The sequence below is a fragment of the Bos taurus genome, chromosome 4 (assembly GCF_002263795.3).
Source record: "Bos taurus isolate L1 Dominette 01449 registration number 42190680 breed Hereford chromosome 4, ARS-UCD2.0, whole genome shotgun sequence".
Classification (NCBI taxonomy): domain Eukaryota; kingdom Metazoa; phylum Chordata; class Mammalia; order Artiodactyla; family Bovidae; genus Bos; species Bos taurus.
In genome coordinates this window covers 59980333-59995192 of record NC_037331.1, presented here as the reverse complement: position 1 = coordinate 59995192, position 14860 = coordinate 59980333, and the positions used below count along the sequence as shown (strand labels likewise).

Here is a 14860-nt window from a genome sequence, read left to right as displayed (position 1 = left end):
TCAGTTCAGTTCAGTTCAGTCACTCAGTCGTGACCAACTCTTCAGGACCCCATGAACTGCAGCATGCCAGGCTTCCCTGTCCATCACCAACTCCCGAAACTTACTCAAACTCATGTCCATCGAATCAGTGATGCCATCCAACCATCTCATCCTCTGTTGTCCCCTTCTATTCTGCATTCAATCTTTCTCAGCGTCAGCGTCTTTTCAAATGAGTCAGTTCTTTACATCAGGTGGCCAAAGTATTGGAGTTTCAGCTTCAGCATCAGTCTTTCCAGTGAATATTTAGGACTGATTTCCTTTAGGATGGACTGGTTGGATCTCCTTGCAGTCCAAGGGGCTCTCAAGAGTTTTCTCCAACACCACAGTTCAAAAGCATCAATTCTTCAGTGCTCAGCTTTCTTTATAGTACAACTCTCACATCCATACATGTGAAAAACCATAGCTTTGACTTAGACAAACTTTTGTTAGCAAAGCAATGTTTCTGCTTTTTAATAGGCTGTCTAGGTTGGTCATAACTTTTCTTCCAAGGAGCAAGCGTCTTTTAATTTCATGGCTGCAATCACCATCTGCAGTGATTTTGGAGTCCCCCAAAATAAAATCTGTCATTGTTTCCACTGTTTCCCCATCTATTTGCCATGAAGTGATGGGACCAGATGCCATGATCTTAGTTTTCTGAATGTTGAGTTTTAAGCCAACTTTTTCACTCTCCTCTTTCACTTTCATCAAGAGGCTCTTTAGCTTTTCTTCACTTTCTGCCATAAGGTATGTCATCTGCATACCTGAGGTTACTGATATTTCTCCCAACGATCTTGATTCCCACTTGTGCTTCATCCAGCCCAACATTTTGCATGATCTACTCTGCATACAAGTTAAATAAGCAGGTGACAATATACGGCCTTGACGTACTCCTTTCCCAATTTGGAACCAGTCTGTTGTTCCATGTCAGTTCTAACTGTTACTTTTTGACCTGCACACAGATTTCTCAGGAGGCAGGTCAGGTATCACTTGAAGAATTTTCCATAGTTTGTAGTGATCCACACAGTAAAAGGCTTTGGCATAGTCAATCAAGCGTTCTGGGAACTCTCTTGCTTTTTCAATGTTCCAAGGGATGTTGGCAATTTGATCTCTTTGAACCAGAGATCAAACTGCCTTGAGTCAAGTGTTCTCTTTTATACGGAAATGAGTGAGTGATTCACTCTGTGACTCAATTCAGGTCCTAAGGTCTGCCTACCTTCTCTTCTGTGAAATAGTCCACTTACTAGTGTTAAGCTCATATGTGGAAGGTTAATCCTATTTATGTGCATGGTATGAAAGGATTGATAAAAAGTCAGACAAGCTGGATAGAATAAACAGAAATGACTGCTGACTGTGATGGATAAGGTAATAGCAGACCAGATGGGTAGATATGAAAAAGCCAGATAAGCTCTGGAGGCAAAGTAGGGTTCAAGTTCAATTTAAACACAGGATTATGAATGTTTATCAACTGCGAAGAAACTGACATTAAGACAGCTGTCAAAAGAATACTAAGCCATAGCAAAGAGAGTTTTAAGAAGTAAGTTTACTTTTTTTTGACTTTTTAGTTCCCCTTCTTCTCCTTCTTGTCTCTCTGTGCCATGTAGGTGGTTTACTGTTTGAGTGGATGAGTGGTTTACCATGAGAGGATGCACTAGCACCAATTCACCTTTCTTTTTGAAAAAGTTTATTTATTTGGCTGCATTGTGTCTTAGTTGTGACACATGGGCTCAGTTGCCCCACAGCACCTGGGATCTTAGTTCCCTGACCAGGGATCAAAGCTGCGTCCCTTGCATTGGCATGCAGATTCTTAACCACTGGACCACCAGGGAAGTCCTCCATCCTTCTTTCTTCAGTGGTAATGGATGTGCTGAGAAACGTGCCAGCAAGTAGTGGAGAAACATGGGCTTCTAGGTCTCAAATATATGTCTCATGAGTGTGACCATGGCTATGTGAGGCTAAACCACAGCCTGGAAGAACAATAAAACAGGCTCTTCTGGAAGGATCTGAAATAGGCAAAGAACTTTTAAAATTGCCCTACCTTTGACATACCATTAACCCACACTTTCATTGTCTATCATTATTTGGTCAGCCCTTCTGATAATAATGATAATAGCAATAGCTGTCATTTACTGAGTGACTACCATATCCCACTGCAAGATGATGTTACTGAGCCTACATTACAAATGAGAAAACTGTACGAGGATCTCAAAATGTTAAATAGCTTGCTCACTTGTCTCACTTCTTTTTGTATCCTCTGTCACTATCCTGTGCTGTCCTAAGTCACTTCAGTCATATCTGACTCTGTGCATCACTATGGACTATAGCCCACCAGACTCCTCTGTCCATGGGATTCTCCAGGCAAGAATACTAAAGTGGGTTGCCATTCCCTTCTCCAGGTCACTATCCTAGGCCATGACATAATTATTTCTCACTTGGGCTACTGCAACTAATTACTGTCTAACAAATCTTTCTTATTTAATTTTATTTCTCACAAAACAGTTCTTCAACTTTGACCCTCTAAAAATGCAGATCACATCATGTGCGGTCAAACCTTCTGCTGAGAAACATTCCTTTTTTTCCATAACTCTTGGACAGAGTATTGAGTCCATACAGTTCCTCATGACACACCGTCTATCCATCCAGTGGGCCAAATCCAGAGCCCCGTGTGGAATTTGTTTCAACTCCAAAGAAAGAAGGTATTAGGCAGGATCTCAAATATTACCTCTCCACCATTTCTTCCATTCTTGTTCTTTATTAGTAGGATTGCCAGTTAGACACAGGATGGGACTTCTTAACCTGTCCTTTCAAGATAACTTCACACTTGTATTTTTTGTTCCTTTATCTTTTGGAATATATTCTGGATGTATTCCTTACTTCCAACCTCCAAGTTACTGGTTCTCTCTTTAGCCAAACCCACCATAGAATAACTCTGTGTATTTTACTGCTTTTTTCCTGTTGTAGAGTTTTTCTTACATTTTATTTCTTACTTTTACATTTCTGAGATTTTCAATTGTTTCTTTCTCAAATTTATCTATTCTCAATTTATGTCTACCCATTTTATGCGCATAATTTTCTGTTTGTGAAGATACTATTCTCTCTCTTTTAAAGTCCTTCCTTTGAGGGCCCATGACACACTTATTCTTAAGTCCTCCCTTGAGCGCTATGTTCCTCCACATTTACCAGATAGAATAGAGCCACCTGGAGCAGCAGCAGCCCGTGTGATAAAGAGGGACCAGATGCAAGTTTTCTGAGGTAACTGACTGTCTAGAAAGGCTGAGGGAAAGAGGAGAATCTAGGAAGACATGCAGTTGCAGCTTCAGCAAACTGGGTATATGTTCATACATCACTGAGAAAAGAAATTATTAAGGAAAGCAAAACTGCACAGGTTTGGGGGTGGAAGGAACAATGGGGACTGATTTTGACTATTTTGAGTTTAAGGTGCAAGAGGCATCTAGATGGTCAAAACAAGTAACAGATGGACACTGTTCATATGGGTCAGGAGGTCAAGAATGATGTGACAGTGGAAATTATGAGCATCTTATGGTGATAAGGCTGATGAATGCAAATAGATCACCACAAACTTGTTCCAGTGTAATGATCATGGCTCAGATGGTAAAGCGTATGTCTAGAATGTGGAAGACCCAGGTTCGAGCCCTGGGTTGGGAAGATCCCCTGGAGGAGGAAATGGCAATCCACTCCAGTACATTTGCCTGGAAAATCCCATGGACAGAGGGGCCTGGTAGGCTACAGTCTATGGGGGTCACAAAGAGTCCGATACAACTCAGCAATTTCACATCTCAAAGTCATTTGGCTGTCTTTTGATTACGGAATGCTTTGATGGAAGGATAAAAATAGATCTTCATAAAGTCAATTCATACGATAAAACAATATATTTAGAATGCGTGGTGGGGACAAGGGGAGGGATGTTCTTCTCAAAGGGCCACTCCTTTCATAACTGTATTTAATTGCATCATCAGACAGAGAAGGTGTAAACATCACCTATTTCCTTTGCTCCTATTCTTATGACTGTCCCACACACCAGGCACTGTACTAGGCACGGGGAACACACATGGCCTGTGCAGAGCATCACATAATGAATAAGTGGAGCCATATGGACTGTTACAAATGCATATAACAAGGGCCTGGATCTGATCTGAGAAATCAGATGACTTCTAAGGAGTTTACATTTCATCTGGGATCAAGAGGGAATGGGAGTTAGATGAGCAGAGAAATGAAAGGATGGTAACTTCCAGTTAAAAGAAAAATCACATTTGTAAAGGCTCTGAGAAGTGTGCAGTTATGAAAGAAAAAAAAATTCACTTATAATTAGAACCAAGATAGGAGTTTGGTGGAAGTTGCAGTAACTCTAAGCAAAGCTGGTGAGGTAAGCAAAGGCTGGGGATAGCAGGTTCGTAGCCAGAATGTCTAGATTTTATTCTAAGTGCAGTGGGAAAGCACTGAAGGTTGCTAGGCCTGGGAGAATGCCTTAGAAGGGAAGTAAGAGTGGAGACCAGGAGGCCAGCCGAGGAGGCAAGTGGAGGCAAGCGAGAGCAGTGAGGATCAAGAATGGGGAGGGAGGAGGGTTCAGGATGGGGAACACATGTATACCTGTGGCGGATTCATTTTGATATTTGGCAAAACTAATACAATTATGTAAAGTTTAAAAATAAAATTAAAAAAGAAAGAAAAGAAAAAAAAAGAAAAGAAAAGGTAGACAGAATCAAGAACCACTGAGGAGGTAAATTCCACAGGATTTGCTATTTGAGAGACTTTAGGAGTTGCAGGGGAGGTGGTCCAGCACCATGGTGGTACCACTGACTCAGAGGACTCATGAGTACATCTGATGGAAATTCTAGGAAAAAAAAACAACAACCAGAAAAGCACATATTTCTTTCCCCCTGAGGCTGCTCTCATTCCCGAGAAGTTCTGGGCACCTTGCACAGGTCTACACACCCCTAGAGACAAAGTGCAAGCTGCCTTTCTCTAGAACAAAGCACCTTTTTAGGAGAAGCCAGAGTCCTGCTTCATGCTGAAAGCTACATATTTATATACTCCACCACAAACTGCCAGTTGACCTAACAGGAAAACAAAATACACAGTGTGACATACACGAAAGGTTCTAGAAATGTGAGATGTCTTAGTCATCAAAACCTTAAGGAAACATGGTTGATAAAAGGTTCTGTCCCGAGTTACCCAATCTGCTCTTAGTGACAGAGCTGAGGAAGGGAAGTAGACGGAGGAGAATATCACCCTACCTACCTAGAAAGCAAACTGAAATCTGCAGTTCATCTTCAGAGAAAAAGCAGAATGCTGGAGTTCATGCTTGTGCAATTAACCTGGGTTCTCAGCTAAGGGGAAACATATGTTTTCCATCTTTCTCCTCCAAAGCATGGCAAACTCTAAGATTTTAAGAGATTATACACACTCTCACATACAAAGGGAGAGAGCTAAAACCAGAAAGGGAAGTTCTTCGGTCACTTTATATTAAAGGAAGTTTAAGAAATAGCTGTTACGATACCAAATCCAACAGTTGCAAAAATCAGATGAGCCATGACTTTTCCTGTCTCAGTATCATTCTACCTAGTTATGACAGCACAAAACCCAGCAGTGTAACATCACACAGGCTTCATCACACTTTTCTTGCTGCTGCTGCTGCTAAGTCGCTTCAGTCGTGTCCGACTCTGTGCGACCCCATAGACAGCAGCCCATCAGGCTCTTCTGTCCCTGGGATTCTCTTAAGCGGGACCAAATAAACTCTTGAAAGTGTCATGTTTGTATTCTTTATAAAGTAAGAAAAAGCGAAGAACTATTAGGACCATTTTACTGAAGGAAGCATTAAGGACTCCCTAAACATTACTGTGGGAGCCAGAGGCAGCACCAGCAGAGAGAAATGTATAGGGCCGCACAACAGTTTCTAAATCTGTGTCCAAGAACATCAGCATTACTACGAAGCTTGAAGAAACAGGAATCCCCAGCTCTTGAACCACATCTACAAATAATCCTCTCTGTGTTCAATACGTGTCATAAACAATTCAGATGCAGAACCAAGCTTGGAGCCACTGATTCAGTCCCCCCTTGATATGAGGAAATTTGTCCACCACCCAGGGGACATTGGCACTGTCTGGAGACACTGTTGGTCGTCACAGATGGGGGAAGGAATGCCACTGGCATCTAGTGGGTAAAAGCCAGGATACTGCTAAAATCCTCAAATGCAAAGCACAGACCACAAAACTAAGACTTCTCCAGTCTAAAATGTCAGTAGTTCTGAGATTGAGAAAGTCCAGTGTAATACAACCGTTCAGGAAAAGAGTTCAGGACAGGCACAAGACTTTTCATTTCTGCAGGGCAAGGGTAGAACCTTGTTTTCCAGAAATTCAGTCTCATTTTCTTGATTCTATGGGATCTTTTTTATTATGAACACTGTGGCAAAATACACATTACATTAAAATTACAATCTTAACTATTTTTAAACATACTGCTCAGCAGTGTTAAATACACTCAAATTGTGTATTCTATGTGACTGCAGGGAAGTCAAGAGATACCTGGAGTAACAGGCAAATTTGGCCTTGGAGTACAAAACAAAGTAGGGCAAAGGCTAACAGAGTTTTGTTAAAGAGAATGTACTGGTCATAGCAAACACCCTCGTCCAACAACACAAGAGAAGACTCTACACGTGGACATCACCTGATGGTCAACACCAAAATCAGATTGATTATATTCTTTGCAGCCAAAGATGGAGAAGCTCTATACATAAGCAAAAACAACACTGGGAGCTGACTGTGGCTCAGATCATGAACTCTTTATTGCCAAATTCAGACTGAAATTGAAGAAAGTAGGGAAAACCACTAGACCATTCAGGTATGACCTAAATCAAATCCCTTACGATTATACAGTGGAAGTGACAAATAGATTCAAGGGATTAGATCTGATAGACAGTCAATCCTGAAGGAAATCAGTCCTGAATATTCATTGGAAGGACTGATGCTGAAGCTGAAACTCCAATACTTTAGCCACCTAATGCGAAGAACTGACTCACTGGAAAAGACCCTGATGCTGGGAAAGATTGAAGGCGGGAGGAGAAGGGAACGACAGAGGATGAGATAGTTGGATGGTGTCACCAACTCAATGGACATGAGTTTGAGTAAGCTCCAGGAGTTGGTGATGGACCAGGAAGCCTGGCGTGCTGCAGTCCATGGGGTCGAAAAGAGTTGGACACGACTGAACTGCACTGAACTGAACTGAACATGATTGCATCTGAATTCAGAATGTTTATTTGGAGCTCAACTGTTTTAGTTCACCAGGCTCTCAATATTTAAATGTCTTGGGAATTACAGGTTTTTAGGCTGAAGAGATAACTTTAATGCACTTAAGGAAAGTTTGTATTATTGGTTCCAGTCTTGCTTGAAACATAAGAAAATGGTTCTATTTCATGTATGACCCTGAAAAAAAATCATAATTGGCTCCTAAATGATTATTAAGCAGGGCGCTGAATGACTACCTCACTGAATCCCCACAAAGTCAGGAAGGACCCAAGAATATTGACAGTTCATCCTTACAAAGCAGGAGGCTTGTCCCCTGTCACACAGCACTTAGTAGCAACCCAGATTTTGAGTCCAAATAAGCCCATCCAAAGGCTGTGCCTGTAAGCACCAGGCCAGTCTGCCCCTCCCAGTGTCCAACCCCAAAGAAACCCCCACGTTTCAAGGCTCTGTCTCATTTCAGGTGGGCTCCTTCAATGATAACCCAGACCATTCACCATCTTTTCCCTAGTTTTTAAATAAATTCAGACTTGGCTTTCATCATACACTGTGTCCCAGGAAGTCATCTTGTCAGTGGATGGAGGAGGCAATCCGGCAGTGGTAGAAGTGTCTGTTTAAACGAGGCTGTTGTTACTGGTGTGAGCCATTGAATGGAGCCATAAGGGATGGAGAGACCCAAACAGAACCACCGAACACACAAAATCAGACAGACAGCGAAGGACAAATACTGGTTTGATCCCTGGGTCGGGCAGATCCCCTAGAGGGAGCAAACCACTCCAAGATTCTTGCCTGGAGAATCCCCATGGACAGAGGAGCCTGGGGAGCTACAGTCCATAGGGTTGCATGAGTCGAACACAACTGAAGTGACTAAGCACACACACACAATATCACTCATATGTGGAATCTACACACACACACACACACAATTCAATTTCCTAGAAACAGAGGGTTGAAAAGAAGTTGCCAGAGGTTGGCGAGTGAGAGAAATATGAAGAGATTGGTCAAAGCATACAAACTTTCAGCTGTAAGATGAACATGGCCTGAGGATTTAATATAAAACATGGTGACTACAGTTGATAATACTGTACTGTATGATTGAAACTGTCTAAGAGAATAGAACTTAATTATGCTCCCGACTTCCCTGGTGACCCAGTGGCTAAAACTCCGCACTCCCAGCACAGAGGGCCCAGGGTTTGGTATCTGTTCAGGGAACTAGATCCCACATGCCGCAACGAAGACTGAAGAGCCTGCCTGCTGCAACTAAGGCTTGGTGCAGCCAAATTAATAAATAAATATTTTTAGAGAAAAACAAATGAATTGTTCTCATCCTATGTCAATTGTACCTCAATAAAGCTGAAATGAAATTTAAAAAAGAGCTACCAAACAGAATTATGATTTAGTACAAACGGCCTGGATTTTTTAGTGTCACCCAAAAGTGAAAGTGAAGTCGTTCAGTTGTGTCTGACTCTTTGCGACCCCGTGGATTGTAGCCCACCAGGCTCCTTCCTCCATGGGATTCTCCAGGCAAGAGTACTGGAGTGGGTTGCCATTTCCTTCTCCAGGGGATCTTCCCGACCCAGGGATTGAACCAGGGTCTCCCACACTGCGGGCAGATGCGTTAACCTCTGAGCCACAAGGGAAGCCCAATCTGGATTCAGATCAATAACATCCTATCTGTGTGATCTCAGGTAACTCGGAAAAATTATGAAATGAGAAGTGTAAAGCCTGCCTTGCTAGGCTTTAGGAAGGGGATGAAGTACTCCATGCAGGGCACTTATGACACTGCCGGGCACATCATATGTGCTAATTGGATGGTATACATTATTATTAATATTACCACTATTACTAGTACTATGTATAGAATGAGTTAAACTCCTGTGTCAAGCACAAAAACTTCAATGCGCTTTATGCAATGAGTGAGCCATTAAAAGGTCTTGGGTAAATCAAATTTATGCATATTGAATTATATCTTAAATATATTACAGAAATAGGATAGCTTAAATATACTACAGAAATCAGATAGTTGAGGGAAAACCATGAGCAATCATTTTGTGCACGCTTGCCTAAAAACACATGCATCTATGTTCCTTTTAGAAAAATAAAATCTGCAACCATGTATGAAGAGGGGTTGCTATTGTAATTTCTTTCTGTTTGAAGAATGGAGAATACCAATGTTTTATTCTTATCTTTACTACTCACGATTCAAGCCAAAAGTCATCCCACAGAAAGAGACCAATGTGATGGCCTGCAGAATACAAATGTATATAAAACAGACTGACCACCAGAAGCTTATAATCTACTTCAAAAGACTTAGGCACATTTTAAAAATGTAAATAATATCAGGCTCAAGTTATGTTAACTGTAAACAAAATCTACAGGCAAAGAAAACGATATAAGGAATTAAAAGGATGGGACTTCCCTGGCAGTCCAGCAAGCAAGACTCTGTGCTTCCACTGTAGGGGGTAAGAGTTTGATCCCTAGCCAAGGAACTAAGATCCCTCATGCTACGTGGTGCAGCCAAAAAAAAAAGGGGGGCGGGTAGGGATTAGAAGGATGGAGAAACAACTGCATTACAACAGAACTGAAAAAGACTTGAGCAGAAAGGAGGCTCTGTGTGATGCTAGCAATGCCAAGATTTAGAGTGGAGGGAGTAAGAGAGAGCAGAAGAAAAGTGCATGGGGGAAAGAAAAGTGCAAATATGGGCAAGTACACACACTCGTAAAGGGGCGGTTTGTCCAAAGCAAGAGGGTACTTGAGAACTGTTCACAGCACATGCAAATACCTTGAACCTGGGATAATGTAAGAGAAAATCACAGCAGGACATGAAGCAAGCCAAGGAATCTGACAAGTCTCAGGGTCACCAGGAAGCTCACGGATCATCCATGACTTTTTCTTTTAATTGTGGTATACTTTCTTCAAACAAAATCTTTCCCCAAAGCATCCAAAAGTGAGAAAAGGTCAACAGCCACTGCTGTGGCAGAAGTGGGCATGGAGACCCTGGAGGCCTATGGCACACACCCTTCACCCTGAACCATTTGAGGAGGATCTGCAGAACTAAGGTTGAAAACCATGCATCTCTTTTCATCATCCCTTCTGGGCAAATACACAGCAGAGAATATCTAAGGCCCAGATTGGAGTGGTGGCTTTCTGGCTTCAGTGTAATCCTTGTAAAGAAAGGCATGGGGGGCAGAACAGAGGCAGGAGGAAGACAGTGCAGCAGACAGAAGAGCAGGTGGCAAAGAGGTGGGAGAAAATATTTTGGAGAAATACTAGGGAGCCAGTGAATATTCCACAGCATGAACTTGTTGTGTGGCCAATTAGCATGTTCCTTTATTACTAGGTGATGCCTCCCTCCCACTTGCCCTTTAACTTTTTCTCTTTCCTAAATATTTACAAAGTCATGCAGAAAAAGAAGGATAAAGGTGGGAAACCATTCACGATAGAAGGGCAAGTAAAAAAGAAAACCTGAGCATCTCATTCTCTTATTGGATGAGAACTTGCTTAAATGAGCAGCAGAAAAGCCTTTGCATGCATGCTAAGCCACTTCAGTCATGTCTGACTCTTTGTGACTTTATGGACCATAGCCCACGAGGTTCCTCCATCCATGGGATTTTCCCAGCAAGAATACTGGAGTAGGTTGCCATGCTCTCCTCCAGTGGATCTCCCCAACCCAGGAATCAAACGTACATCTCCTGTGGGTCCTGCATTGCAGGCAAATTCTTTTACTGCTGAGCCACCAGGGAAGCCCAACAATGCCTTTACTGTGCAATTACTCTGAACTGGGCAGTGTCCTATTCTTTTCATACATTTTCTTTAATCTTCACAATGATCATAAAAGTGGTGACTTATTATCTTGACAAGACGAAGATAATGAGGTTCAAAGAGGCTAACTGGGTTCTCACAGAAAGGGGGCCACTGGGCCCACCCCACAGGTTTAAATGTCCCGGAGCCCACATCGTGTTTGTTAGGACACACTGCATTATGCCTCTTGTCCAAGAGCTGGGGGTTCTACACGCTTGACCGAAAAATATCTGTTCAGAAAGCATTAGGTTAACGGGAAGAGTGGACAGGAAGCCTTTTTGGCTCTGTATATCCAGACAATGATCACCTAAAACCGCAAATGGTTCCTGAGGTTGAAAGCCAGCAACAGACAGTGAAGACAGGAGCAGAGGCCGCCGCCATAAACAAAGAAGCTAGATGACAGCTCTTTTGAGAGCCTCATATGATAGAGCAGACTTCACTTGTAAAAGGTTCCTCGGGGCTTTTCCTGTGGAGTAGAAACACAGAACTGTCTCCTCAAAATTTAGAATGAAGATAAACCAATCCACTCCAAGTAGACATCCCCTGCAATCGGGATGGGCCCTGACTGAGCAGACTTGATCCCCACTCAGGAATCTCCCTCTCCCAGCTAGTCATTAATTATTTACTTATATAGAAAGGTTGGTCAACAGGCACTAGAAAAAAAGGTATTCAGAAATGGAGTAATTCAGGCTCAAGGTGGTTTCCTCTCAAGCCCCTGCAGGATGCAGTGAGGGTGACTCTGCTCTAGATTCATTTACTGCTCGTCGCAAACCAGATCAAGGGTCCACCCCAGGTCGGCAGAATCACAATCTCTGCAGTGGGCCTGGGAGTGCGCCTGGGATGTTTGTTTCTCACAAGCTGCCCTGACACACTCAGGGTTGAGGACCACCAGTTTAAGTTGATAGATAAGGACAACACAGTGTGACAAGTGGAGGGATACTGGAGGTTTGGGGGAGAAGACAGAGCAGCCATGCTTGACCCAGCTTCCAGAAATACCTTGTAGTGAAATGGTAGCTAAGAGCAAAGGAGCAAAGGTAAAATGCGATGGGAGAGAAGCAGGTGATGTGACCTTTACTAAACAAGGTAGAAGATTAGGAGAAAACTGCCCAAGTCTTCCTTGCTTGTGCAGATACATTTGCGATCCTAGTGCCAACTTCCAACTCAATCAAGAAACAGTACCTGATAGCAAGGCTGCCACTCACTCCAGCTTCAGCCACTGCAGGGCCAAAAGGGACTGGGTCTCCTAACACCTTGTGGAGGTCTCCATATGGCATTAGCAGGAGGTCTACAATGTAGCCAATGGTTGAAAAGTTCGGTCTTCAAAGTACAGAAGGCCTGTGTTTGTGTTCTGGTCTCATTGACTAGGAAATCATCTAACTTCTAAGAATCTCAATATTAGCATCTGTAAATTTAGAACCATCACAAAGAATGAGACAAAGCAACTTTATGTACCTCTTGACGTGATGCCCTGAAGAGGACCCTCATCTCTCCTTTCTGTCTGCCAAAAATGCAAAACATGCATCTAATTGGAAAGAAACACTGGAGAAACCCAAACTGAAGGCCATCCCACAAAATACCTGTACTATACTCTACAGAACTTTCTAGGTCAGGAAAGATAAAGAATCTCCAAAGAACCATTCAAGAGCCGTAAGACCAGAGGGACATGACAATAAACGTATTGTTATGATTGATCCTTTCAGGATCCTGAAAGGATGTCAGACTGAGGAAAATACCTATCAAGGATCTTATTGGAATAACTGATGAAATATGAATATGGGCTTTGGGCTCTGAACCAGATGATAATTTTGAACTAATGTTCAATTTTCTGGTTTCTATAAAGAGAGTATGGTTATGTAAGAGAATGATTTTGTTCTTAAGGAGGACACATTGATTATTTGGGGTAAAGAGAGATGCTGCCTCTAAGTCACACTCAAATGGTTCAAAAGGGGATATGTATACAAGAGAGAAAAAATAATGAAGCAAAATATTAATAATTAGTAAGTCTGGATAAAAGGTAGACAGGAGTTCTTTGTACTATTCTTGTCATTTCCGTGTGTGAAACTGTATTGAAATAAATTACTCCTCAAAACTATCAGGCCATGAAAAACAAGGGAAAGACTTGGAAACTGTCAAAGACTGGAGAAGACAGAGGAAACAAGATGGATATATTACAGTGCAGTTGGTATTCTTGTATTGGATCCTGTCACAGAAGGACATTAGTGGAAACACTGATGAAATCCTAATAAATTTTGTAGTTCAGTTACTAGCAATCAGCATAGTTGAAGCAAATGTACCACAGTTATATTAAGATGTTAACATTAGGATAAACTTAGTGAAGGGTGTACAAAAACTCTCTAACAATCTTTGTATTTTGTCTGTCAATCTAAAATTGTTACCAAATAAAAAGAATATTTTAGAAAGATTATTGATACATATACAACAAAGGCCATCCCCAAAGGCAGGGACAGGACACTGATTCCACAGGCCCCTAAGAGTATACGTCAGGAATTGCTGTCTTAAATAAGAGGTTTCCAAACACCCTTGGCCATGGCAGAATCAAAAGGAAATAGTTTACCTGAACCACAGACTTAGAATCTCTGGAGATGAGGCCCCAGAGAACATTTGAACAAGTGCCCCAAATGTTTCTGATATGGCCTCGGGCTTGGGCACAGGTATCCAGCTCAATATTTCTCAGACTTAACTATACAAGGAATCCCCTGGGGACCTTGTTAAAATTCACATCTGGGTCAGGAGGTCTGGGTAGGGTCTGAGAGTCTGTATATCTACTGAGCTCCTAGGTGATGTTCAAGCAACTGATCCTCAGCCCCACCTGCAGACAAGGCAAAGCAACAAAACAGAATGGGCCTGGGTCCATGACCCTGGAGCATCAGTGTCATGTCACTGGAGCATGCCAGCCCAGGATGGCCCTGTGGACTTGAAAGAAAGAAGGAAAGAAAGTGAAGTCACTCAGTCATGTCTGACTCTTTGTGACCCTGTGGACTGTAGCCTACCAGGCTCCTCCATCCATGGGATTTTCCAAGCGAGAGTACTGGAGTGGATTGCTATTTCCTTCTCCAGGGGATCTTCCCAACCCAGGGATCGAACCCAGGTCTCCCACATTGTAGGCAGATGCTTTACCATCTGAGCCACTAGGGAAGTACTATGGACTTGGGAAGTCCTGTGGACTTGAGAAGCCAACTTCTATCTCTTTGAAACAATTGTTCTCTTGGGTTGTAGACAAACATAATCCTAACAACATTTAGTCTTCACCAAGTAGCCCCAGCCATATCTTGCAGTAATATTCAATGTGTACCCTCTCTCAAACAGCACATGAAAAAGCGTAAACAACTGTTGTCTGACACAAATGTATGTAAAATAACTGAGCGCACTTCTCTACTTTCATGGATTGCTTCTAAAGTCAACAAAATCTGCCTCAAAGAGCAGTTACAATGATTATGACATGTTGGTCTGATGACACCTTTTTTACAACAAAATTTACTCTTCCTTACATTCATGCTCAAACTCAACTAATTCTCATTTGACCTTTATAATTTAATGAATCATTTGAATGCACACAGTAGCTTATAAATCTTCCAGTAGTCTTCAACCAGATAATAAAATCTGACCAGAAAAAAAATGTACAGCATAATCATAAAATAGTATCGAGTACATAAAAAGTAGAGTTGCTATGGTACCCTAATTTTGAAAACGTAGAAAGCCATCCAGAACCCCATACTACATGCTTTATGAAACCCTTAAGCATATACTAGGTCTCGAACTTTTTT

The 14860-nt window shown here is 42.1% G+C and overlaps 1 protein-coding gene across 7 annotated transcripts in view; it reads right to left on the bottom strand.

Moving 5' to 3' along the window:
- ELMO1 (engulfment and cell motility 1) overlaps positions 1-14860 on the bottom strand; it is a 582500-nt gene that overhangs the window by 455319 nt on the left and 112321 nt on the right. The gene's annotated exons all lie outside the window — the stretch shown is intronic.